Genomic DNA, 25627 nt, shown 5'->3' on the forward strand with positions numbered 1-25627 from the left:
AAGCACTGCAAATAACAAGGCCAGTGGAAGTGACGGTATTCCAGCTGAACTATTTAAAATTTTAAAAGATGATGCTGTTAAGGTGCTACACTCAATATGCCAGCAAGTTTGGAAAACTCAGCAGTGGCCAGAAGATTGGAGAAGATCAGTCTACATCCCAATCCCAAAGAAGGGCAGTGCCAAAGAATGCTCCAACTACCGCACAATTGCACTCATTTCACACGCTAGCAAGGTTATGCTTAAAATTCTACAAGGAAGGCTCAAGCAGCATGTGGACCGAGAACTCCCAGAAGTGCAAGCTGGATTTAGAAGAGGCAGAGGAACTAGAGACCAAATTGCAAACATGCGCTGGATTATGGAGAAAGCTAGAGAGTTCCAGAAAGACATCTACTTCTGCTTCATTGACTATGCAAAAGCCTTTGATTGTGTCGACCACGGCAAACTATGGCAAGTTCTTAAAGAAATGGGAGTGCCAGATCACCTCATCTGTCTCCTGAGAAATCTCTATGTGGGACAAGAAGCTACAGTTAGAACTGGATATGGAACAACTGATTGGTTCAAAATTGGGAAAGGAGTACGACAAGGCTGTATTTTGTCTCCCTGCTTATTTAACTAATATGCAGAACTCATCATGCGAAAGGCTGGGCTGGATGAATCCCTAGCCGGAATTAAGATTGCCGGAAGAAATATCAACAACCTCAGATATGCAGATGACACAACCTTGATGGCAGAAAGTGAGGAGGAATTAAAGAACCTTTTAATGAGGGTGAAAGAGGAGAGCGCAAAATATGGTCTGAAGCTCAACATCAAAAAAACGAAGATCATGGCCACTGGTCCCATCACCTCCTGGCAAATAGAAGGGGAAGAAATGGAGGTAGTGAGAGATTTTACTTTCTTGGGCTCAATGATCACTGCAGATGGTGACAGCAGCCACGAAATTAAAAGACGCCTGCTTCTTGGGAGAAGGGCAATGACAGGCCTAGACAGCATCTTGAGAAGTAGAGACATCACCTTGCCAACAAAGGTTCGTATAGTTAAAGCTATGGTTTTCCCAGTAGTGATGTATGGAAGTGAGAGCTGGACCATAAAGAAGGCTGATCGCCGAAGAATTGATGCTTTTGAATTATGGTGCTGGAGGAGACTCTTGAGAGTCCCATGGACTGCAAGAAGATCCAACCTCTCCATACTGAAGGAAATCAACCCTGAGTGCTCACTGGAAGGACAGATTGTGAAGCTGAGGCTCCAGTACTTTGGCCACCTCATGAGAAGAGAAGACTCCCTGGAGAAGACCCTGATGTTGGGAAAGATGGAGGGCACAAGGAGAAGGGGGCGACAGAGGACGAGATGGTTGGATAGTGTCTTCAAGGCTACCAGCATGAGTTTGACCAAACTGCGGGAGGCAGTGGAGGACAGAGGTGCCTGGCGTTCTCTGGTCCATGGGGTCACGAAGAGTCGGACACGACTAAACGACTAAACAACAACAACATTCTGCATTTTAAGTGTGTGGGTATTCGTCTTTTTGCAAATACAGTGGTGCCCTGCAAGACGAACACCTCACAAGACGGAAAACCCGCTAGACGAAAGGGTTTTCCGTTTTGGAGGCGCTTCGCAAAACGGATTTCCCTATGCTCTTGCTTAGCAAGACAAAAAAGTCTTGCGAGTTCCTTCGGGTTTTTTCCCCTTCCCCCCCTTTTCCTAAGCCGCTAAGCCGCTTATCAGCTGATCTGCTGATAAGCCGCTTAACAGCTGATCGCTAAAAGCCGCTAAACCGCTAATAGCGCTAATCCGCTAAGCTGTCAATGGGCTTGCTTCGCAAGACGAAAAAACCGCTATACGAAGAGCCTCACGGAACGAATTAATTTCGTCTTGCGAGCACCACTGTAGGTGGTACTCCAGCTTATCTTTACGTTTTTCTGCCTACGCAAGCATTCCAGTTTCCCCGATGGAAGGGTCCACTTTCTCTTCTCCTCGTGAGTTGTTCTGGGGAGGTTCCCTTCCAATGCACTAGAGTGAAATTCAAGGGGTTCATGGGGGCATGGAGAGGGGGAGGAGTGGGGGGCAGGCTGCATTTTGCAGCAGATAGGGCTGGCTAGGTGAATCCTGGAAATTATTTGTCATCGCCTGTCCGCTGCTTAGAAGCCTATTTTAGCATTCATTGATGAATATAGAAATACAAGAAGCCTAGTTTGGATGGCCATCTGTCTTGGAGGATCTAGCTGAGACTCCTGCAATGCAGGGGGTGGGACTTGATGACCCTTGGGGTCCCCTTCAACTCTAGGATTCCATGAAAACTGCAACTACAGATGAATCCTACTGTCAACATTCAGAAGGCTGGTATGACAGAGTTGTCTGGGCAGGAAATCCCACAGTTCACAGCTGGAGTTTACTCTTTATCAGTAAGAACACGATGTTCACAGACTTGGCTGAGTTTCGGCCTTCATGAGAACAGCAGCTCATTCCCTGAGCCTCTTCTTCCACAAAAGCAGTTGCAGAGAGTGAAGGCCGCCGACTCCCCACAGTTTTCCAAGTCCCCTCCTCTCTGGGGTTTCTGGCAAGCGATTGAACAGTGCGCCAGTGTGCAGCCTGCCTTTACTCCTCCATGTTAGACCTCTCTTGGCTCTGAGAGACAAGCAGGGAGGGTGGATTCTGGCAGAAGGAGAGGGAGCCCCCGGTGGCTCCTCCTTCTCCTGACTCACCTCTGCCTCTCGACCTTCCTCTCCCACTCGGCTCCTTCTTCTTCTGCCTTTGATTCTGCACTGCATTCTGCCACAGAGTCTCCCAGCTCACTAAGCCCTGTTGCCCCTTCAGCTTCTGACACCTCATCTTCCCAAGCTTCTCCCTCTGACCGCTCATCCTTCCTCCACCTCCACTCCTTGGGCTCTGAGCCATCTTCTCTTCCTGGTTCCCTGGCTGCTTCCTCCCACCATTCCTCTGTGCCCAACCAGTCCATGACATTGCTCCATCCCTCGGGCTCTGTCCCCACAAGGCAGCTTCCCCTGACCTGATCTGGTTCCGCAGCCGCTGCTTCCCTTCTGCCCCCATGAAAACGCGGATCAGGAGGTCTTGCTGGCATCCTTCTGTCACCTGCAAGAGAAAAAAAGGTAATCAGGATGCCAGGAGGGCCTGCTTCTCTCACAGAGGAAACAGGACATCTTTAACTACAGATGTGCTTTGAGAAAGCCTTACCTGCTGCGGGCAGTTGAAGGTTTGTGCCCATTTCATGTTAGGTGTGCAGAAATACATCTCCCCTCCTCTGAACCCTTGTTCCCAACCCCCACCCCTCAAAAAAAAACACACAAAAAAACCACAGCAAGATGAAAAGAACCCTCAGATGAATTGGAAAACCAACAGAACAAGACCAAATGGAGAAAAGCCACCTTCCTCCTTACCCAGTGGCCTCTCTCTGGTGTCCAACGGAGGCCTCTCTGCCTCACAGGAATCCAGGTCCATTTCTGCAAAATGATCCCTGTTCTGAAAGAACAACAAGAATTCAAAACAGCAAATGAAAGGTGAGAAATATTAGAAAGAGAACGCAAAGACAGATACTTTAAGGGTGTTAGATCTCATTCCCCGAAAATGGATGGGCCATCAGCAGACCATTTTTGGATGTTCTCCATCCTGTTTGGAGCCCCTTGGGAGTATCCAGAGGAAAGTCTCTCTCACCTGCTTTCTCTCTGCCTGCTCTCTTCTCTCCTCTGCCTGACTCAGGAGGAAACCTTCGGCCAGGGCCACCACCTGGGAACTGGTCTCCGCTCCACAGTCCCTCACCCAGCTCTCCATCTCTGGTGGAAGGACAGCCAGGAACTGCTCCAAGATCACCAGGTCCAGCATCTCAGCTTTCGTGTGCCTTTCTGGCTTTAACCACTGGTGGCAAAAGTGGTAGAGTCGGCTGCAAACCTCTCGGGGTCCTTTGGCCTCCTGGAAGCAGAACTGCCTCAACTGCTGGCTCTGCACCTCTGAGCGGAGGGTGTCCTCCTCACCCAGGATCTTCTTCACATAGTTTTCCAAGAATCCCCCACTGCTCCCAGTTTGGATGACATGGCCTCTTCCTGTTCCAGGGCCAGCTGAGTCTTGCTCATCCATCTCTGCTATCAGGAAGCCTCTGAGAGATGGGAAGGAACCCTTTGGTCTTCTGCCAAGTTCTGTCCGTCTGAATGAGAAGCTCTAGCAAATCCTACAAAGCAAATACATTGTTCTGTTACAAAAGTTGTACAGTATCAGGAGAAGAAAAAGTTTCCCTGAGCAAGCATGGGTTAGTCTTGCTGGGAACCAGGGTAGGATTGCACCACAGGCCAGACTTTGAGCTATCTTTCTAAAAATGAGGAGGAGGAGGAGGAGATGATGTAGGCCTCTAGAAGGGAGATTGTGGAAATGTGGAGGCAAGCGAAGAGATTAATACGAGGCAAATTAGCCTGGTTGCTCCTTCCTTCCAGTCAATGCATGAAATCAGAACTGATTGACAAGGGAGTCATTGGTTCCTAGTGAAAAATGACTACGTGTGTTGAATCTGAATCTCCTTCCTTGTAGCTTGAAGCCATTGGTTGGAATCCTGCGCCCAAGTGACATGGCTCTCCTAACGACCGGCCTCACTATACACTGCCTTTGTTGATCTAAAAGCAGCCTTTGATACAGTCTCCAGAACCAGACTCTGGGACAGACTACAGGGGACCTACATAGAATTAAGAGCTTCTGCTCTTAATTCAGGCACTGCATGCAAATACGGCTCTTAGAGTCAGGTGTAGCCGCCTAGGACATCTAACGGACCCTATTAAAACCTCTAAAGGAGTCAGGCAAGGGTGCCTATTGGCCCCTCTACTATTCAATTTCTATCTAAATAATTTAAAGCTCGCAGCAAACTGTGAATTTGAATGTCTCAAAATCAACTATCAAAACACCAAGATACTTGATTTTGGGGAAAAGCCAAAGCTTAAAAGCTGGGAACTCCAAGGCCATAAATTAGAACTACTCACAAACTATAAGTATCTAGGAATGGTGGTACAGGCCTCAGAAGCCAACAAACTACACATAAACTCCATCGGGAGTTCAGCGGAAAAACCCGCAAATTGATGAGAGTGGAGGCTAGCATCTGCCTAACATCTGCCTTACAAGCCTGGTAGATGAAGGGAACGCAGTGGATGTAGCCTACCTTGATTTCAGCAAGGCATTTGACAAGGTGCCCCATGATATTCTTCTAAAGAAGCTGGTAAAATGCGGTCTTGACTATGCTACCTACTCAGTGGATTTGTAACTGGCTGACTGACCAAACCCAAAGGGTGCTCATCAATGGTTCCTCTTCATCCTGGAGAAGAGTGACTAGTGGGGTGCCACAGGGTTCTGTCTTGGGCCCGGTCTTATTCAACATCTTTATCAACGACTTGGATGATGGACTTAAGGGCATCCTGATCAAATTTGCAGATGACACCAAACTGGGAGGGGTGGCTAACACCCCAGAGGACAGGATCACACTTCAAAACGACCTTTCCAGATTACAGAACTGGGCCAAAACAAACAAGATGACTTTTAACAGGGAGAAATGTAAAGTATTCCACTTGGGCAAAAAAAATGAGAGGCACAAATACAAGACGGGTGACACCTGGCTTGAGAGCAGTACATGTGAAAAGGATCTAGGAGTCTTGGTTGACCACAAACTTGACATGAGCCAACAATGTAACGCGGCAGCTAAAAAAGCCAATGCAATTCTGGGCTGCATCAATAGGAGTATAGCATCTAGATCAAGGGAAGTAATAGTGCCTCTATATTCTGCTCTGGTCAGACCTCACCTGGAGTACTGTGTCCAGTTCTGGGCACCACAGTTCAAGAAGGACACTGACAAACTGGAACATGTCCAGAGGAGGGCAACCAAAATGGTCAAAGGCCTGGAAACGATGCCTTATGAGGAACAGCTAGCTAAAGGCCTGGAAACGATGCCTTATGAGGAACGGCTAGCAGTAAAACTAGCTAAAATGTACAAAACATGTAATAAGTGTTGAAAATGTAAAGAAAAAGAAGGGACATTCTATCATATGTGGTGGGAGTGTAAAAAGGTGAGAGGCTTCTGGGAAATGATATATAATGAATTGAAAAAGATGTTGAAATATACGTTTATTAAGAAACCGGAGGCCTTCTTATTGGGATTCGTAGGAAATGAGATAAGTAAGAAAGAATGTAAACCTTTCCAATACGCAGTTAAAGCAGCGGGAATACTTCTGGCCCAAAAATGGAAACAGGAAGAGTTACCGACGGTGGAAGAATGGAGACTGAAATTGACTGAATATGCAGAACTGGACAAACTAACAGGGAAGATCCGATATCAACGAGACCAAAGTTCATCGAGGACTGGGGAAGATTTACAGATTATCTGAAAGGCATATGTGATGAACAGATAACGTTTGTTGGTTTTCAAGAGACTCTGTGAAAAACAGAGGAATATTGTTAATAATATTGATGCAAACGAAAGATCGGCAGAGGAGCTGAAGGAAGTCAAAAAAAGAGATAAATGTGTGATAAAATGTGAATTAATTGTATAAAAATGGTTGTTGTTTTTTTTCTTTTGTGGAAAATGAATAAAAATATTTTTTTTTAAAAAAGGAGTGTGGTGGAGTCTCCTTCTTTGGAGGTCTTTAAGCAGAGGCTTGACAGCCATATGTCAGGAGTGCTCTGATGGTGTTTCCTGCTTGGCAGGGGGTTGGACTCGATGGCCCTTGTGGTCTCTTCCAACTCTATGATTCTATGATCAATCTACAAATGGCTGACATTGAATCTGCTCCCCCGAGGGATAGCCCCATTGATCCTCTGTGACCAATTCCAGTCAGGCTGGCAGACTGCAGTTCTGAACACCCTCCAGAAACTGGGTTTTGCCCCTCAAGCCCTTCTAAGTCTGGGCTTGGGCCAGGCAAATGCCACGGTCAGGCAAAGAATATTAGATACCGAGAGAGAACAGGACTGCGCAAGGTGCTCAGACTATATAATTGGAGAAATCGAGAAATATATAGCTGCACTGGCAGAATATCTCTTCTTTCTCGCATCTAGAAATGCAAGAAGGGCCGTTACACTCGCCAGAAGTTCGGCTCTTCCATCGCTGGTCCTGGATGGAGCCTTTAGAAAAGTCCCGTATGCTCAGAGACTTTTCATCTGCCCATTGGGAGAGATAGGAAGCCAAAACACTTGTTCTTTAGACGTCCCTTTTACGAAGAGACACGTAGTAAGACCATTGATCCCCTGCTGGTGAGGCTCTCTGATCTCCCGCAAAAGCAAAAATTAGACCTTTTCCTGTTAGGCAAAGATCAGAAGATGACCTGGATGGTCGCCAGATTCTGTGTACAGATCTGTAGGCGCAGACCATCTCCCTACTCAAAATAGTCCGTCATGAAAATCCCCAAACTCGGTTCCATGGGTGACTCTGAGTCAAGTCCCTGGTGTAGTTTGTTGGTGTACATTGTTTTCAAATTTGTTCTTGTACATAAATTGCCTGTTTTACTTCTGTAACTGTACCCCCAAGTGTGTTTTATAAGCTGGTCTCTAACCGTAATAAATTATCTAATCTGACATGGCTCTCCTGTCTCCTCTCTTTTCCATGTAAACATACCCAGCTCCTCTCAAAGCTTGGCTTGATCTGCTTGGCTGGCCTCCTCTGCCAATAAGGAGAAAGAAAGAAGGGAAACAGACAAAGAGGTTTGGGAGCAACCATTCAGACACGTTTCCTCTCTTGTGCAATGACGCTGACCCGTGTCACACACAGCAGAAGTCCTACTGAGAGCCTTATTTAAAGAAGCCAGATTTCTATCTGCTAGATTTCCCAGGGGGCTCTGAATAATTATTTTTCTGGAAGGGGGGCGGTAACCTCCTCCCCCCCCCACAAAATATCTAAAGGAAGGAGACAGTTCCTGCCACCTCGCCCCTCCCTGGCAGGACCCCCTGCTCCCTGGGGCTCGCCCCCACATGAGCCACCCTCCCCTGCTGCATCCCTGGGACCCCCCACCTTCTCCCCACTGCACCCTCCTGGGGGGGGGGGGAGGAAGAGACTCACCAGATCCCCGTGGAAGAGAACAATGCAGCATTTGCAATAGCAAAAAGCAACCCTGCCCCCCCTTGCAGGAAGTGGAGGGAGGGTTTTTCCTCTGGAGGACCTGCCCCCCCTTCTCCCTGGGGCTCCCCCCCACATGAGCCATCCTCCCCACTGCACCCTGGGGGGGGGGGAGAGGAGTCTCACCAGATCCCAGGAGAGGATTGCCCTTCCCAAAGGAGCAAGCAGCGTCTTTATACAAATGCAGAATATAAAGTACAGTAGTTGCAAACCTCGCGCAACCTCCCCCCTCCCTGGCAGGACCCCCTGCTCCCTGGGGCTCGCCCCCCCCCCCACACGAGCCACCCTCCCCTGCTGCAGCCCTGGGACCCCCCACCTTCTCCCCACTCCACCATCCGGGGGGGGGGGGTGAGGAAGAGACTCATCAGATCCCCGTGGAGCAATGCAGCCTTTGCAGCAGAGGAAAGCAACCCCCCCCCTTGCAGGAAGGGGAGGGAGGGGCTTTTCCTCTGGAGGACCTGGCCCCATTTACTTCCTGTCCTCTCTAGGAAAGCAGCTCAGCTCCCTTTAACCCTTGCAAAGCCGAGTCCACCCTGCTCAGTCCTCTCTGCCTTTTCTCTCCTGCATTGCACAATCCCAGAGATGCTCATTTTATTTTTGCTCTTGGTTGGTCTGTGATCCGCTCCCTCCCTTGGCCAGAAACTGGAGGAAGAGGTTGCAGGGAAAAGGGCTTTGCAGGAAGCAAGGAACCTCCTCCTAGAATGGGAGGGAGCCCTAAGGGTCATCTATTCCAGCCCCCCTGCAAGGCAGGACTCTCAGCCAAAGCATCCAACCTCTGCTTAAACACCTCCAAGGAAGGAGAGTCCGCCATCTCCCAAGGGATTCTGCTGCTCTTCCCCTCAGAATGTTCTTCCTGCTCTTTAGGCAGCAGAAACTGCTTTCTGGTCCTCTGGGTCCCTTATTCTGGGTGCTCCCCTCTAGGGCAGGAGAAAACAAGCTGGCTCCCTCTTCCATGGGTCAGCCCCCCAGATATTGAGAGGTGGCTCTCAGGTCTCCATCCAGGCAGGTCTCAGCTGAGGGGCGAACAGGAAGACACGCTGTTCCTGCCTCTCCTGGGACTACACATTGCTGAGCTGCAAAATGCAGGAAAGTGCACATTTTGAAACCTTTGGGTACGTTTTGTTAGTGGAGAAATCTGAGGGCTCCCTTGGACAAAAAACAAGGACACCAGCCAAGAATGCCAGAGCAAAACAGCAGCCAGTAGGCTTGTTCTTTCTTGAAAACTGTCGTGGCAGGACTCCCACCTGCAAGCTGCAACAGGATGGAAGCCCCGAAAAGCAGAGCCTCCAAACTTTTATCAGCTGCTAATCCCCATGTAACCTTTCTGGGGATGCAGGTGGCGCTGTGGGTAAAACCTCAGCGCCTAGGGCTTGCAGATCGAAAGGTCAGCGGTTCAAATCCCCGCAGCAGGGTGTGCTCCCGTTTTTTTGGTCCCAGCGCCTGCCAACCTAGCAGTTCGAAAGCACCCCTGGGTGCAAGTAGATAAATAGGGACCGCTTACTGGCGGGAAGGTAAACGGCGTCTCCGTGTGCTGTGCTGGCTCGCCAGATGCAGCTTTGTCACACTGGCCACGTGACCCGGAAAGTGTCTCCGGACAGCGCTGGCCCCCGGCCTCTTAAATGAGATGGGCGCACAACCCTAGAGTCTGTCAAGACTGGCCCGTACGGGCAGGGGTACCTTTACCTTTAATCCCCATGTTGCACCCCCCCCAAACTACATCACTCATACATCATGAAAGGGGAGGTCTGGTGGCAGTAATCTGAGCATGCTGGACCCTGCCCCATGGTTCCCCTTGCCTTCCATCAAACACCCATGGAATGTAACCTGACCCTTTTGTCTTCCTCTGGGTTTGTTATTTGTGGAATTGCTACCAGTCCGGCACTCAGGCATCAGGATGCCAGAAATCATCACTCAGGTAGAGGGGCTGCTGAGTAGCTGAGCTCACGTCTATATGAATTTCTGAAGTTTTCCCAGTGAGCCAGTACATAGATACATTTATCAGTGAATTCTTACATTTGGTATAGTGCAGAATATAGGAAGAAACTGTGATTCAGAATGGATTATCCGCCACCAGCGCTCTAGCCGTCTCAGCAATTGTTTCATTGCCCTCTGATCCGTGGAAAACCACGGGGCTGTCCGGGCTCCATGCAATCGGAGAGGGCGCTTCGGAGCCAAACAGTCAATAGCCCTAGTTAACTCCACATTTCAGCAGGCCACCAGGAATCAGCTGGAAGGCCATCAATATGGGATGAAACATCCCCTACCCCCCTCTGGAAACCATTTGGATCCATTAAGGGGCCGACCATCTGAATCGGTCCCACCTCCCTGCAGAGGGGAAGGTTCGCGGAGAAGTCCAGTTGCACCAGGAAGTGATCTGACCATGACACTTCTTTAGTTTCGCTTTTACTTAGTGTCAGATCACCAACATCCATAGAGGTGAACACCAGGTCTAAGGCATGTCCACGGCTATGAGTTGGGCCAAACATATTCAGGAACAGCCCCATGGAGGCCATGCTTTCCACGAAGTCCCAAGCGGCCCCTTGTAAGGTCATGTCGGTGTGGATGTTAAAATCCCCTAGGACAACCAAACTAGGTGTCTCCAGGAGAACATCCGCCACGACCTGGAGCAGCTCGGGCAGGGAATCCTTGGTGCAGTGGGAAGGTCGGTACACCAAGAGGAATCCTGTACTGCCCCTATTGCCCACTTTCCATTTTTTAAAAATAATTTTTTATTGAGGTTTCCACAAATTTTTAACACAACAAGAAAACACAATAACAAACAAAAAAGAAAAAAGACAATATAAAAAATACAAACAAAAAACACATGCAAATTCAATTTTTACTTTCTTATAGCTTACTTTCCCGACTTCCTCATACCTCCCCTTTCTGTATTCTAGTTTCTGATTAATTTGTCAGCAAATCCTTCCCTTACTTTTAGCTTAATTTTAATGTTATTCATTTTCTTTAAATTATCCCTTACCGCTATTAACTCCTTATTTTATAATCCAGCGTCATTTTAACATTCATTAATTTTACAGTATTTCTTTAGATAGTCCTTAATTTTTTTCCAATCTTCTTCCGCCGTTTCTCCTCCCTGGTTTTGGATTCTGCTCGTCATCTCTGCCAAACCCATATAGTCTATCACCTTCATCTGCCACTCTTCCTATGTGGATAGATCTTGCGTCTGCCAATACTTTGCAATGAGTATTCTTGCTGTTGTTGTAGCATACATAAAGAATGTTCTGTCCTTCTTTAACACCAATTGGCCAACTATGCCCAGGAGAAAGGCCTCTGGTTTCTTAGGGAAAGTGTACTTAAGTACCTTTTTCAGTTCATTATAGATCATTTCCCAGAAAGCCTTAATCCTTAATCCCAGAAAGCCTTAATCCCTTAATCCTTAATCCTTAATCCTTGTCCACCAAAGGTGAAAGAATGTTCCTTCAGTTTCTTTACATTTCCAACATTTATTATCGGGCAAATGATAGATTTTTGCAAGCTTGACTGGGGTCATGTACCACCTGTAAATCATTTTCATAATATTCTCTCTTAGGGCATTGCATGCCGTAAATTTCATACCGGTGGTCCACAACCTTTCCCAGTCAGCAAACATAATGTTATGACCAATGGCCTGTGCCCACTTAATCATTGCAGATTTAACCATTTCATCTTGTGTATTCCATTCCAACAGCAAGTTATACATTCTTGCCAAATTCTTAGTACTGGGTTCTAACAGTTCAGTCTCTAATTTTGATTTTTCCACCTGGAAGCCAATTTTCCTGTCCATTTTAAAAACTTCCATTATTTGATAGTAATGAAGCCAGTCTCTCACTTTCCCTTTTAGCTTCTCAAAACTTTGCAATTTTAATCTGTCCCCTTCTTGTTCCAAAATTTATCCACCTATTGCCCACTTTCCAGAACATGCACTCAGAGAACTGGGTCTTCCCAATAGGACGCCTGCTCCACAGGGTAGGACACAAACCAATGCCTTCAAGTGTGTTTTTTTTTTTAAAAAAAGACTGACTAAATAATACAGAACGTTTTGACAGCAAGAGCTGTTAGTGGATAGGACTCCCTTGGGAGTGCTGGAATTTCCATTCTTTGAGGTTTTCAAATGAAGTTAGATAGTCATCTTTCACGGATGCTTTACTTGCTATTCCTGTATCACATGGGTGGAATAGATTGCACCAGGGATCACTTCAAGCTTGAAAATTCTACAATTCCATGATTCTCCCTTGTATGAATTCTTTGATGGGTATTCAGATGGCCTCTCTGCCTGAAACTCTTTCCACATTCCACGCACTGATAGGGTTTCTCCCCTGTATGAATTCTTTGATGAGAAGTGAGAGAGGAGTTCTGACTGAAACTCTTTCCACATTCCACGCATTGATAGGGTTTCTCCCCTGTATGAATTCTTTGATGGGAAGTGAGATTGTAGCTCATACTGAAGCTCTTTCCACATTCAAAGCATTTATATGGTTTCTCCCCTGTATGAATTCTTTGATGTTTAGTGAGAATGGAGCTGCTACTGAAGCTCTTTCCACATTCCATGCACTGATAGGGTTTCTCCCCTATGTGAATTCTTTGATGGGAAGTGCAATCTAAACTGCTACTGAAGCTCTTTCCACATTCCACACACTGATAGGGTTTCTCCCCTGTATGAATTCTTTGATGTTTAGTGAGAGTGGAGCTTCTATTGAAGCTCTTTGCACATTCCCCACACTGATAGGGTTTCTCCCCTGTATGAATTCTTTGATGGGAAGTGAGAGTGCAGCTCTTACTAAAGCTCTTTCCGCATTCAAAGCATTTATATGGTTTCTCCCCTGTATGAATTTTTTGATGGATAGCGAGACAGGAGCTCGTACTGAGGCTCTTTCCACATTCCATGCACTGATAGGGTTTCTCCCCTGTGTGAATTCTTTGATGGGAAGTGAGACTGGAGCTCATACTGAAACTCTTTCCACGTTCCCCACACTGATAGGGTTTCTCCCAGGTATGAATTCTTTGATGGGAAGTGAGATTGGAGCTCTGCCTGAAGCTCTTTCCACATTCCCCACACTGATAGGGTTTCTCCCCTGTATGAATTCTTTGATGTTTAGTGAGATCGAAGCTTCTACTGAAGCTCTTTCCACATTCCACACACTGATAGGGTTTCTCCCCTGTATGAATTCTTTGATGGAAAGTGAGATTGTGGCTGTGACTGAAGCTCTTTCCACATTCCCCACACTGATAGGGTTTCTCCCCTGTATGAATTCTTTGATGTTTAGTCAGGTCGGAGCTTCTACTGAAGCTCTTTCCACATTCCATGCACTGATAGGGTTTCTCCCCTGTATGAATTCTTTGATGGGAAGTGAGAGAGGATCTCATACTGAATATCTTTCCGCATTCCATGCACTGATAGGGTTTCTTTCCAATGAGATTTCGTTGATGGGAACTGGAATGGGAGCTCTGACCGCAGCTCTTTCCACATTCCAAATTTTTACGTGCCTTCTCCACTCTGCAGATTGTGTTGTGGTCACCTTTGTTCTTGATTTCCAATTCATCACAATCTGCAATGGAGAGAAAAAGGGATTAGAGCCTCAGGAACAAATGGAGCCCCCAGTTAGGAAATAATACTCATTAAATTTGTTGTAGAGAAGACAGTGTTTATTACCTTTGTTATTTGCAATAAACCAATGTATTTATTACTGGATTCTAATCGTTGTTTGAATGTTGCTTTGTTTGAAGAAAGTTACTCATTTTAAAATTTTTGTACTTTTTGTAAAATTTTTGTACTTTTTACATTAGATTATATTGTTGTTATTATTACTGTTTCATGTTTTTACAGTAGCACCTCGGGTTACGTAACCCTCAGGTTATATATACTTCAGTTTATGAAAGTTACTGTCAGGGAACTGACATCTAAAGCGCCGCAGGTGCAAAGGCTCCCTGAGGTTGAGAGAGCAGTAGCAGCGGAAGAGGGAACCAGTAGAGGGCGAGCAAGAACTCCAAGGGAAAGTGAGTCGGAGGGATGGCTCAGAGACGCTTCAAGCGAAACCAGTGGGGAGGTCTCAGGACCTCCTATAGGGACACCCACACCTCGACGGAAACTGTCACGCCGAGAGGCCAGACGACGTGTTTCCGTTAAGGAGCTTTTATGTTGGAAACGTTTCCGAAAGCAGCCACTTTCGGATTCTACTAGTGATTGACGCAGCCATGCTGGAGGGGCTCCGTCACAGGCAGAGGTTTGAAAACCTGATCAAACTCTGAGGGACTTGCATTTTACGCACAAGCAGCTCATCGTCCCATCACAGCAATCCGAAAGTCACCGAAAGCCAGCTTGTGCAGAGAGAAGCATCATGAGCAACCCAGCCGGAACCGGGGGTGCAGGAGCAGCTGGAGGGGGTCCAAGCCTGGAAGAAAGGTACAGAGCGTTGGAGATCCAGCTGGCGCTGCAAACGGCGAGGCTTGAGGAGAGGAGGGCTCAGGATGCAGAAAAGGGAAAGGAGAAAACCACCCCGCTCGCCAGAAAGGTACCAGGATTGGTGCAGAAATTCGGGGGGGATCCCAGGAACTATCATGCCTTTAGAACAGAGATGCAATACGCTCTAAACTTGCAGTTTGATGACTTCCCCGACGAGGAATCGCGAGTGGCGTATGTGATTGGCCATCTCGAATCCGGGGCGAAAGATTGGGTTAGACCCCTGATGGCAGCGAATAATGAGATCTTAAAGGACACGAGGAAGTTTTTTCGTGCCATGGACCTGATGTTTTCCAGCGATATTGAGCAGGGGGTGGTGCGAAGGCAGTTAATGGCTTGCCAGCAAGGAAGCAGATCTGTCCGTGAGTACTGGACTGAATTTACTATGCTGATTCATAAATTGGGGTGGGACCTATCGGCGGAGCCCATCCAAATGCTTTTCGAAGAGGGGCTTTCTTCAGCCGTCAAAGATGAGCTTTCCCGGGGGCCCAGGGCGGAGTCTATGGACCAATTAACCAAATCTGCGCTGGCCATAGGAGCGCGCCAGGAGGCGAGGGCTTTGGAAAGGCGGGAAGGGAAAGGAGACCGTTGGAGGGAGTTCCGCATTCCAGACATTCCAGAGCCATCTTTCCCGCCGGCAGAGCCGATGGAAGTTGGAACAGCGCGGGCGCGCGCAGTTTCAAATCCCAGTGAAGGGCGGAAGAAGGAGGGAAAGAGCGCCAAGAGATGTTATCTCTGCCAACAGCCAGGGCACTTTGCCAGAGTCTGCCCACAAAGAAAGGAATGGCAAGGGATGGCAGGAGCTGTTGGGGGAAAGGAAGAGGAAAGCAAGGAGCAAGTAAAAGCCAACGCCTGGCTGCCACCGTCGGGGCACAGCAGCCAGGCCAAAGAGCAATGAAAGTGCCCATGCCAGAACCTCCCAGACCTGCTTTAGTGATAGAGGTGTTACTAGAACTGCCAAACGGACACCCACTAAAGGTCAAGGCGCTTTTGGATTCAGGCAGCTCCTGTAATTTCATGAGTAAGGAGTTTGCAGCTGAGCACCAGATACAGACCATCCCTTTAAGTAACCCCTTGCAGGTGACTACGATTGACGGCAGAGAGCTGTTGGGGGGAGAAGTTAGCCAACAGACTGTCCCGATGATAATGAGAGTGGCAAGGCACACCGAACAGATAGCGTTTAATGTGGCCATCCTGGGAGGAGCGCCCATCATTTTGGGGATGAGCTGGCTGGCGCTACACGATCCGCTAGTGGGCTGGCATCAGAGGGTGGTCTCCTTTGGGTCAGCGCATTGCCTAGAACACTGCAAGGAGGGGAAGGTCTCGGGAGGAGACAGAGTCACCCTAGCGGGGATGGAAGTGATGGGCAAAGGGAAGGTGCCCCCGCAATACGCAGATCTGAGCAACGTATTCAGCGAAAGGGAAGCAGACAAACTGCCACCGCATAGACCCTTTGACTGTCAAATCAACCTACTCCCAGGGGCCCAACTCCCAGTAGGCAAGCTGTACGCCATGTCAGACAGGGAGATGCAGGAGCTGAGGGAGTTCATTGACAAAAACTTGAAGCGAGGTTTCATCAGAGAGTCCCGAGCGGTGGGGGGCAGCCCAGTGTTCTTTGTGGACAAAAAGAACACAGACAAACCGAGACTGGTGTGTGACTTCAGGGCCCTCAATGCAGTGTCGGAGCCCCTGGCTTTCCCTATGCCCCGAATTGACGACATTTTGACCAGAGTAAGGAAGGGAAAGATTTTTACAAAACTGGACCTGCGGGGGGCGTACAATCTGATACGCATAAGGAAGGGAGATGAATGGAAGACCACCATGTTTACCCCTTTGGGAGCCTTTGAATACCTCGTTATGCCCTTCGGTCTACAAGGGGGCTCCGCCTGTTTTCAAGCTTTTATAAACCACGTTCTGGGACCTTTGCTCTACAAGAACTGTGTGGCCTTTTTAGACGACGTGTTGGTGTATTCGGAAGATGAGGAACAGCATGTGAGGGACGTTCGAGAAGTGTTGGGCAGGCTGCAAGCCAACCAGCTGTGGGTGAAACTGGAGAAGTGCCAGTTTCATACCAAGGAGGTGGAATTCCTGGGGTACCGCTTGTCAGACAAGGGATTGGCCATGGATCCAGGCAAGGTTCAAGCGGTACTGGAATGGAAGACACCGAAGACCAAGAAGGACGTGCAAAGATTCTTGGGGTTTGGGAACTTTTATCGGAAGTTCATCAAGAACTTTGCCCACTTGACGGCGCCCATCACCGACTGCCTCAGCAGCAAGAAGAAATTTGTTTGGACGGTGGAGGCGGATCGAGCCTTTGAAGAACTGAAAAGGGCTTTCGCCTCGGAAGAACAACTTCTGCATGTGGATTTACAAAAACCCATGAGAGTGGAAACAGATGCATCCGACCGGGCTATAGGGGCGGTCCTTCTTCAACCGGGGAGGAGTGCGTCGGAGTGGAGACCGTGTGCATTCTTCTCGCGGAAACTGAATAAGTCCGAGAGGAATTACACGGTGTATGACAGGGAACTACTTGCCATTCACGAAGCATTCCGGAGGTGGAGACATTTATTAATTGGGGCACAACACAAGGTGCAAGTGTGCACCGACCACAAAAATTTAGAGTATTGGAGAACAGCTCGAGTGCTCAACCAACGACAAGTGAGATGGGCACAGGAATTCTCCAAATTTAACTTTGAGATTTGTTATGTGCCAGGCCCAGAAAACGTCAGGGCGGATGCGCTCTCACGCAAACCAGAATATTGGGAAGGGGAGGAGGTGATCGAAGAGAGACATGTCATCCCGGAGGACCGCTGGGTGTGTGGGGCGGCGCTGGTGGGGCAACGGGAACTGGTGGAGGAAACGGAAAATGATGAATATGCCCAGGATAAGCTCAGAGGTCTCAGGGGGGAGGGCGAGAGCCCCGGAGGTTTTGAGGAAAGAAATGGGGCATTGTATTACAAAGGGGCACTGTATATACCCGAAGGTGAATTGAGGGGGAGAGTACTCAAGCAGTTGCATGATAGCCCCACGGCGGGACATTTTGGGCAACACAAAACCATGTGGTTGGTTACCAGGGAATTTTGGTGGCCTAAGGTGAGGGAAGATGTAAGGGAGTATGTAAGAGGGTGTGACCAATGTCAGCGAGCCAAAGGGGAAAGAAGGGCGCCGGCAGGGTTATTAGAACCTTTACCCACACCAGAACGGCCTTGGGAAGCGATATCAATAGATTTTATGACGGATCTGCCAAGGTCCAAGGGGAAAACAGCCATCATGGTAGTAGTAGACCTGTTAACTAAGATGTGCCATTTTGTAGCATGCTCACATGCAGTTACAGCGGAAGAAACGGCGAAGTTGTTTGTGGAACATATCTTTAGGTTGCACGGGGCTCCCTCGAGGGTGATCTCAGATCGAGGCAAACAATTTACTTCCAGGTTCTGGAGGAAGCTCATGAGCTTGCTACACGTGGAAGTTAATTTTTCAACTGCCCGGCACCCTGAAACCAACGGGCAGGCGGAAAGGGCAAATGGCATTCTTCAACAATATCTTAGGTGTTATGTCAATGACAGAGAGAACGATTGGGTCGAAAAGTTGGCGTTGGCAGAATTTGCCTACAATAATGCGGAGAATGTGTCCACAGGGATGAGTCCCTTTTTGGCTAATTACGGGTGTCACCCCAGGGCATTTCCAGGGGAAGGAGGGGAGAGATGGAGCGTTCCAGCGGCTGAACATTTTGTAGAAGAGATGGAAGCCATCCATCAGCAGCTCCAGCTCAACTTAGAAAGGGCCAAGGCACAATATAAGAAGCAGGCAGACAAGAACAGAAGGGAAGGTGAAACCATAAGGGTGGGGGATCAAGTGTGGTTGTCAACCCAAGGGTTGCCGTTCAAAGGGGGTTGTAAGAAACTGAGGCCCAGAAGATTGGGACCCTTTGAGGTGATTCAGCAGGTCAACCCGGTAGCTTTCAAACTCCGATTACCCAACCACATGAAATTGCACCCAGTGTTCCACAGGTCGTTACTGTCACCATACAGGGGGGGACGTGAAGGGGAGCACGTCAGGGGACCAGCCTTGGAAGAGAGGGAACGCCGCAACCATGTAGCGGAAATCCTCGATTCCAGGTGGAAGGGTAATCAGGTGGAGTATTTGGTGGCGTGGGAAGGGGAACCGGAGTCAGAAAACACCTGGGTAAGTGCAGAGGAAGTCAATGACGAGGTTTTAACAGAAACGTTCCACCAAAGGTTCCCGAGGAAACCTCAGCCTATAGCAAGGTTTAGGAGGGAGTATTTCAGCACCACCGATGAGGAAGAGGAAATGGAAGGGTTCGCGGAGTCGGAGTTGGAAGATGGAGTGGACTCTGATGACGAAGAGTACCTAGAGAGTAGGAACAGCAACAAGTGGAAGGAAGTGTTCGCGACGTCGGAAGATGAGGGAGGTTCTTTCAGGGGTTTTACCTCCTCACCGCCAGTAGGAGAGGAGACGGGAGGGGGTGAAGGGGGCCCTGGAGGGGAGGTGGATGTCAGGGAACTGACATCTAAAGCGCCACAGGTGCAAAGGCTCCCTGAGGTTGAGAGAGCAGTAGCAGCGGAAGAGGGAACCAGTAGAGGGCGAGCAAGAACTCCAAGGGAAAGTGAGTCGGAGGGATGGCTCAGAGACGCTTCAAGCGAAACCAGTGGGGAGGTCTCAGGACCTCCTATAGGGACACCCACACCTCGACGGAAACTGTCACGCCGAGAGGCCAGACGACGTGTTTCCGTTAAGGAGCTTTTATGTTGGAAACGTTTCCGAAAGCAGCCACTTTCGGATTCTACTAGTGATTGACGCAGCCATGCTGGAGGGGCTCCGTCACAGGCAGAGGTTTGAAAACCTGATCAAACTCTGAGGGACTTGCATTTTACGCACAAGCAGCTCATCGTCCCATCACAGTTACAAATCCATACGCATGCGCAGAACAGTGATCCTCGGGTTGCGAAAACCTCGTTATCTGGCCGGACCTCCGGAATGGATCCCATTCGCAACCAGAAGTACGACTGTATATGTGTTGGAAGCTTCCCAGATTTGCTGGGGCAACCCAACCAGATGGTCAGGGTATAAATAAAAATTAATAATAATATAAATAATAATAATAATTTTTATTTATATCCCGCCCTCTCCAGCCGAAGCCGGGCTCAGGGCGGCTAACAACAATCAAATAATCCAACATTCTAAAAATATTTCATTATAAAAATTAATTAAAATCAAATTGATGGCAACCGTTAAGCAAAATTCTGTGCAGGTTGCCAGAGGAGGGAGTCAGGCTGCGCCCTGACCCAAAGCCTGGTGGAACAACTCTGTCTTGCAGGCCCTGCAGAAAGATGTCAGGTCCTGCAGGGCCCTAGTCTCTTGTGACAGAGCGTTCCACCAGATTGGAGCCGCAGCCGAGAAAGCCCTGGCTCTAGTTGAGGCCAGCCTAACCTCTCTGTGGCCTGGGACCTTCAGGATGTTTTTATTTGCAGACCGTAGGTTCCTCTATGGGGCATACCAGGAGAGGCGGTCCCGTAGGTACGAAGGTCCTAGGCCGTATAGGGCTTTATTTTTTTAGTTTTTAAAATAATATTTATTACTTTTACAACAATTTAAACACTTACAAAAAACAAAGAAAAAACAGTACATTACAATACAAAAACACTACATAACACTAAAACATTAAACTAATAAGACAAAACAAAAACAATTTAAAAACACATCAAAAAAAGAAAAAAAATTCAAAATCTTATCTTTCTTTCACATATTTCCACGGCCTCCTCACACCTCCCTTTTTGTATTCCACTTCTATTAATTATTTCAGCAATTCCTTTCCATCTTCCCGTTTTCTATCCTATAATTATCTTAACACATTTTACTCTTATTTTTCCTTTAATACTCTATTAATGTATTTATACTTAATTCCTTATAACATTTCTACTAAAGCCATATAACTTCATTCCAACATTCTTCTAACATTCATTAATTTTACAGTATTTCTATAAATAGTCTTTAAACTTTTCCCAGTCTTCTTCCACCGACTCTTCTCCCTGGTCTCGGATCTTGCCAGACTTTTCCGCCAATTCCATATAGTCCATCAACTTCATCTGCCATTATCCAACACTTCAGTGCTTTCAAGAAGCAGCCATTCTCTCAGCCAGCAAAAAGCAGATGGTTCACAACAAAGTTTAGGGGTCTGGCAGGGCAGGTCCACCTCCTTTTTTGGCATCCGTCAATATCTTAAATTTTACTCGAGGCTTCCTGCCCTGACAAACAAATTAGAAACATCCTTCTGCCACCTCCTGAAACAATCCATCCCATCCAAAACTTGCACTGTTTGAAACAAAAGCAACATCCCCGGCAACACAGCAACCTTCATCCCTGTTACCAAAAAGGAGCAATGCAGCAGCGAGCAGCAGCTTCTTCATCTGGCTGGAAAGCCAAACAGGATGTTGATGTTTGTGACTGTTACCGTGGGAAGAAGGGGGCAGTCCATTCACTGTACTGAGCACCGGATGTTAGCTCAGTGTGTGTCATCTGACCTGTACTGGAAGTACATGGGAGGAGTTATAGTCTCTCTGCTGTGAGTGCAGACATGTTTCTCTGTACTGCTGCTAAAGACAGAAATAAAGGCATGTAAATATATTTCTGTCTGTCTCTTTCCCCTCCCTGGGGATAGCAGGGAGGAGAGTGAAGGAGTGGTGTGTTCTTCTCACATTTGAGAAGGATCACCGATAAGAGACCTCGCTTGTATCCTGCCGGGGAGGTCAACAAGGATATCAGCCGGTGCCTGAAAAGTGGCACATTCCTCTGACAAGGCTTGATTCCAACAATCCCCACTACAACAACTCGGCCCAACAATAACAACTTCAGATTTGCCCATATTTCCCAATCCCCCTTCTCTTCAATCCAACGTCCTTCACAGTTATCCTTAAATAGATTCACATTTTTGGCGGTCATACTGACCCCCAAATACCTCTCTTTCTCAACCGATGTTAGTCCTGTCTCCTCCTGAAACTCTGTCAAACTTTCCTTTCCCAATTCAGGTAGGGCTCTGGTCCTCAAATTCGTCTGTTTTTCTTTATGTTCCATCATAACAAATGTCAGCTTATGTTCATCGAGTTGCCTCTGAATGGATGGGACTCTCTCTCTCTCCAGTTGTATTGCTTTGCATTCAGCAACAAGGGTTTTCTCCCTGACTTCATCCGCAGTTTGCCATATCAAAGTAGATTCCTGTATCAATTTCTGGATGGTTTCCGTATTGGTGTTCACCTTTTGTCCCAGATTATTTAAACTTTCTACAATTAAGTCGATTTTAATATTTGCAGCATCCACTTTCACATTTATCACGTCTGTTTTCTTGTGAAGCTGTTCCAGCGAATCGTTTATTTTCACTAATGCGACCACTAAGGCCTCTTCTGTCGACATTTCGTCTGTTTTTTCCTTTCCATTTGCCATAACACTTAAGAGATTCAAGGTCAATCCCAGAGTCTCACAATTTTTTATCTTGCAGCTGGAAATTCCCCTAGCCCAGCTCTTATAAAGCAACCAATTTCAGAGATTTCCACTAGGGGGAAACAGTTTCTATTTATAATAGTCGATAATGTCCCCTTTAAACGCAACTCATACAATCCAAAGTTAGTTTCAGTTTTCAGTTACTTTTTAGTCCTTTTTAGAAGCAGCTGGAGACAGTAGAAACAATGTGTTTCTCTTATTTTGCTAGCTGTCAAGGAACGTTCTAAGTGCTGTCAATGAACATTCCAAAACGTCAGTCCTGCTAGCAGCCCGTTTCCAGGGTCAGAGCGGCGGTATTTTAACTCTCTTCACTCTCTCCTGCAGGCATACTCAATCCACAACTCCCCCCCTTTTCTCCTGCCTCCAAGGGGGGTTTTATGCTCTTTGCCGATGGAAATCTAGTCTTTTACAGAAGGCTTTCCAAGACTTCAGCTTGCAGCCTCCTTGCCTCAGTCTATTTACAAATAGAGAAGGCGGATTTCCTGTATTGAACCTCCCCGTTTCGATGCCAAATTAAATGTTTAAAATCCAATTCTCCCGCTTCAGCTCTACTCATGGGTAATTACTTTGGAGTCAAATTGTCCACAGGAAAAAGTGCTCTCCGGCAACAGCTATGCGACTTCGCTCAGTGGAAGAAGCAGACGATTCAAAGCACCGCGCCGCTCACCCCACTTCGCTCTGGATCCCCGAAACCGGGTTTCCCCGCGAGTAGGGGAGGCGCAAAAGGTGCCCGCCGAATCCCATGCTCACAGGCTTCTCCCGCCTGTGATTTTTTGCGGGTCTCCGCCTTCGCCGTGGCAGCCAGACCCAGATTCCCACGGGGCAAATTACTCCCGATCAGAGGAATTCCGCCATTGCCGGAGGCACCAACCCGGAAGTCTCCCTAGGCCGTTTAGGGCTTTAAAGGTTAAAACCAGCACCTTAAACCTGATCCTGTACTCCAACGGGAGCCAGTGCAGCTGGTATAGTACTGGATGAATGTGATCTCACAGCAGGGGCCAAGTCAGAATGGCCATCCATCAACAGATAGAGTTGGGTGTCATCAGCATACTGATGGCAACCCAGCCCAAAACTCCGGACAAGCTGGGCGAGGGGGCGCATAAAGATGTTAAAAAGCATCGGGGAGAGTATCGCACCCTGAGGCACTCCACACACCAAGGAGTGGCGCGATGACAATTCCCCCCAAGCGCCACCCTCTGTCCCCAACCAGAGAGAAACGAGTGCAGCCATTGAAGGAATGTGCCCTGGATCCCCATGTTGGCAAGGTGGTGGTCCAGGAGCTCGTGATCGACCATGTCAAAGGCTGCTGACAGGTCTAGAAGAATCAGCAGCCCCGACCCGCCTCAATCCAGCTGCCTGCGGAGATCATCTGTTAGGGCGACCAGAGCCGTCTTGGTCCCATGACCAGCGTGGAAGCCGAACTGGAATGGATCCAGAGCCAATGTTTCATCCAGAAACCTGCCAAGCTGTTCAGCAACCACTCTCTCAATTACCTAACCCAGGAATGGAAGATTCGAAACCGGAAGGTAATTGGATAGATCTAAGGGATCTAATGATGTTTTCTTTAAGAGCGGGTGCACCACTGCCTCCTTCAGTTCCCCTGGGAATATCCCGGTGCCAAGGGACAAATTTATGATATCCCCCAGGGGAGCCCGCACCTCGTCTGGACACGCACTAATCAGCCATTGCTATTAATATCACTGCTACTACTACCTGAGATTCAATCAGCCTGGCTCTTCTCTGGGGCAGATGTTGTTTGGCCCAGTCATGGCATCCCCTCCATCTCCAGTGTCAGTTGTCTCTTTGGTCAACCCAAGACTGACAGCAACCAAAAACAAATACAGAAATCCTGACAGAAGCTACTTATCTATTCTAACAACTCTGAAGCTGACATTTAAGATGCCTGGGCAGTTCACATCAGCCCAACTGTGGTAGAAGAAGGCAGAACTGGAGGAAGATTGTTCACAGAAAAAACTGTAATCTACTATTACTTGTGGGGGTGTTAGGTTCCCAGGTGTTGTAGGGGGCGCTGTGAAAATATATGAGGTTTGTCACATAGAGGTATGTTTTGAATTTCCTGGCAGATAGGACGATCCCACATGGAGGCTTACCAAGAGAGGCCACGATCCCCCGATTCTCCTCCATGACGTCCTTATGCAGAGCTCTCTGGTCAGGATCCAGCAACTCCCACTCCTCGTCCGTGAAACGAACAGCGACATCTTCAAAGCACACTGGACCCTAAAAGAAAAAGGGAAATGTCCTCCTCTGAGTCAGCAGAAATATGATCTGCTACACAATGCTCTGTTATTTCCTTCCTGTTAATTGCTGTGTTATTTCAATAGGATTGCTTTGCTGCACATTTTTATTATGGGTACCTATTTTAACGCTTTAATTGAATTATTTTATTCTGCATTTTAAGTGTGGGTATTTGATTTTTTGCAAATAGGTGGTACTCCAGCTTATGTTTACGATTTTCTGCCTACGCAACCATTCCAGTTTCCCCGATGGAAGGATCCCCTTTCTCCTCTCCTCGTGAGTTGTTCTGGGGAGGTTCCCTTCCAATGCCCCAGAGCGAAATTCCAGGGGTTCATGGTGGCATGGAGAGGGGGAGGAGTGGGGGGCAGGCCCCATTTTGCAGTGGATGGGGCTGGCTAGGTGAATCCTGAACACTATTTGTTCTCGTCTGTCGACTGCTTTGAAGCCTATTTTAGCATTCATTGATGAATATAGAAATACAAGAAGCCTAGTTTGGATGGCCATCTGTCTTGGATTATCTAGCTGAGATTCCTGCAATGCAGGGGGTGGGACTTGATGACCCTGGCAAGCGATTGAACAGTGTGCCAGTGTGCAGCCTGCCTTTGCTCCTCCATGTTAGACCTCTCTTGGCTCTGAGAGACAAGCAGGGAGGGTGGATTCTGGCAGAAGGAGAGGGAGCCCCCGGTGGCTCCTTCTCCTGACTCACCTCTGCCTCTTGACCTTCCTCCCCTCACTCGCCTCCTCCCTCTTCTGCCTCTGATTCTGCACTGCATTCTGCCTCAGAGTCTCCCAGCTCATTAAGCCCTGTTTCCCCTTCAGCTTCTGACACCTCCTCTTCCCAGGCTTCTCCCTCTTCTCCCTCTGACCGCCCATCCTTCCTCCACCTCCACTCCGTGGGGTCTGAGATGTCTTCCTTTCCTGGTTCCCTGGTTGCTTCCTCCCACCATTCCTCTGTGCCCAAACAGTCCATGACACTGCTCCATCCCTCAGCCTCTGTCCCCACAAGCCAGCTTCCCCTGACCTGATCTGGTGCCACAGCCGCTGTTTCACTTCTGCCCCCATGAAAAGTTAAATATGGAGGTCTTGTTGGCTTCATTCTTTCATCTGCCTCACAGGAATCCAGGTCCATTTCTGCAAAATGATCCCTTTTCTGAAAGAACAACAAGGATTCAAAACAGTAAATGAATGGTGAGAAATATAAGAAAGAGAACGGCAAAGACAGAAACTTTAAGGATGTTAGATCTCATTCCCAGAAAAGGGATGGGACATCAGCAGACCATTTTTGGATCTTCTACGTTCTGTTTGGAGACTCTTGG

The 25627-nt window shown here is 47.9% G+C and overlaps 2 protein-coding genes across 2 annotated transcripts in view; both read right to left on the reverse strand.

The window, feature by feature from the left end:
• The window catches only part of LOC309369095 (uncharacterized protein), an 83787-nt gene extending 75695 nt beyond the window's left edge, over positions 1-8092 (reverse strand). The window contains exon 1 of the mRNA XM_081909747.1: positions 8027-8092. The gene's annotated coding sequence lies outside the window, so the exon portion shown is untranslated. The remainder of the gene's footprint in view (positions 1-8026) is intronic.
• The window catches only part of LOC309369090 (uncharacterized protein), a 63312-nt gene that overhangs the window by 4729 nt on the left and 32956 nt on the right, over positions 1-25627 (reverse strand). The gene's annotated exons all lie outside the window — the stretch shown is intronic.

This window comes from Podarcis melisellensis (assembly GCF_964234715.1).
Source record: "Podarcis melisellensis genome assembly, chromosome: 4".
Taxonomy (NCBI): Eukaryota; Metazoa; Chordata; class Lepidosauria; order Squamata; family Lacertidae; genus Podarcis; species Podarcis melisellensis.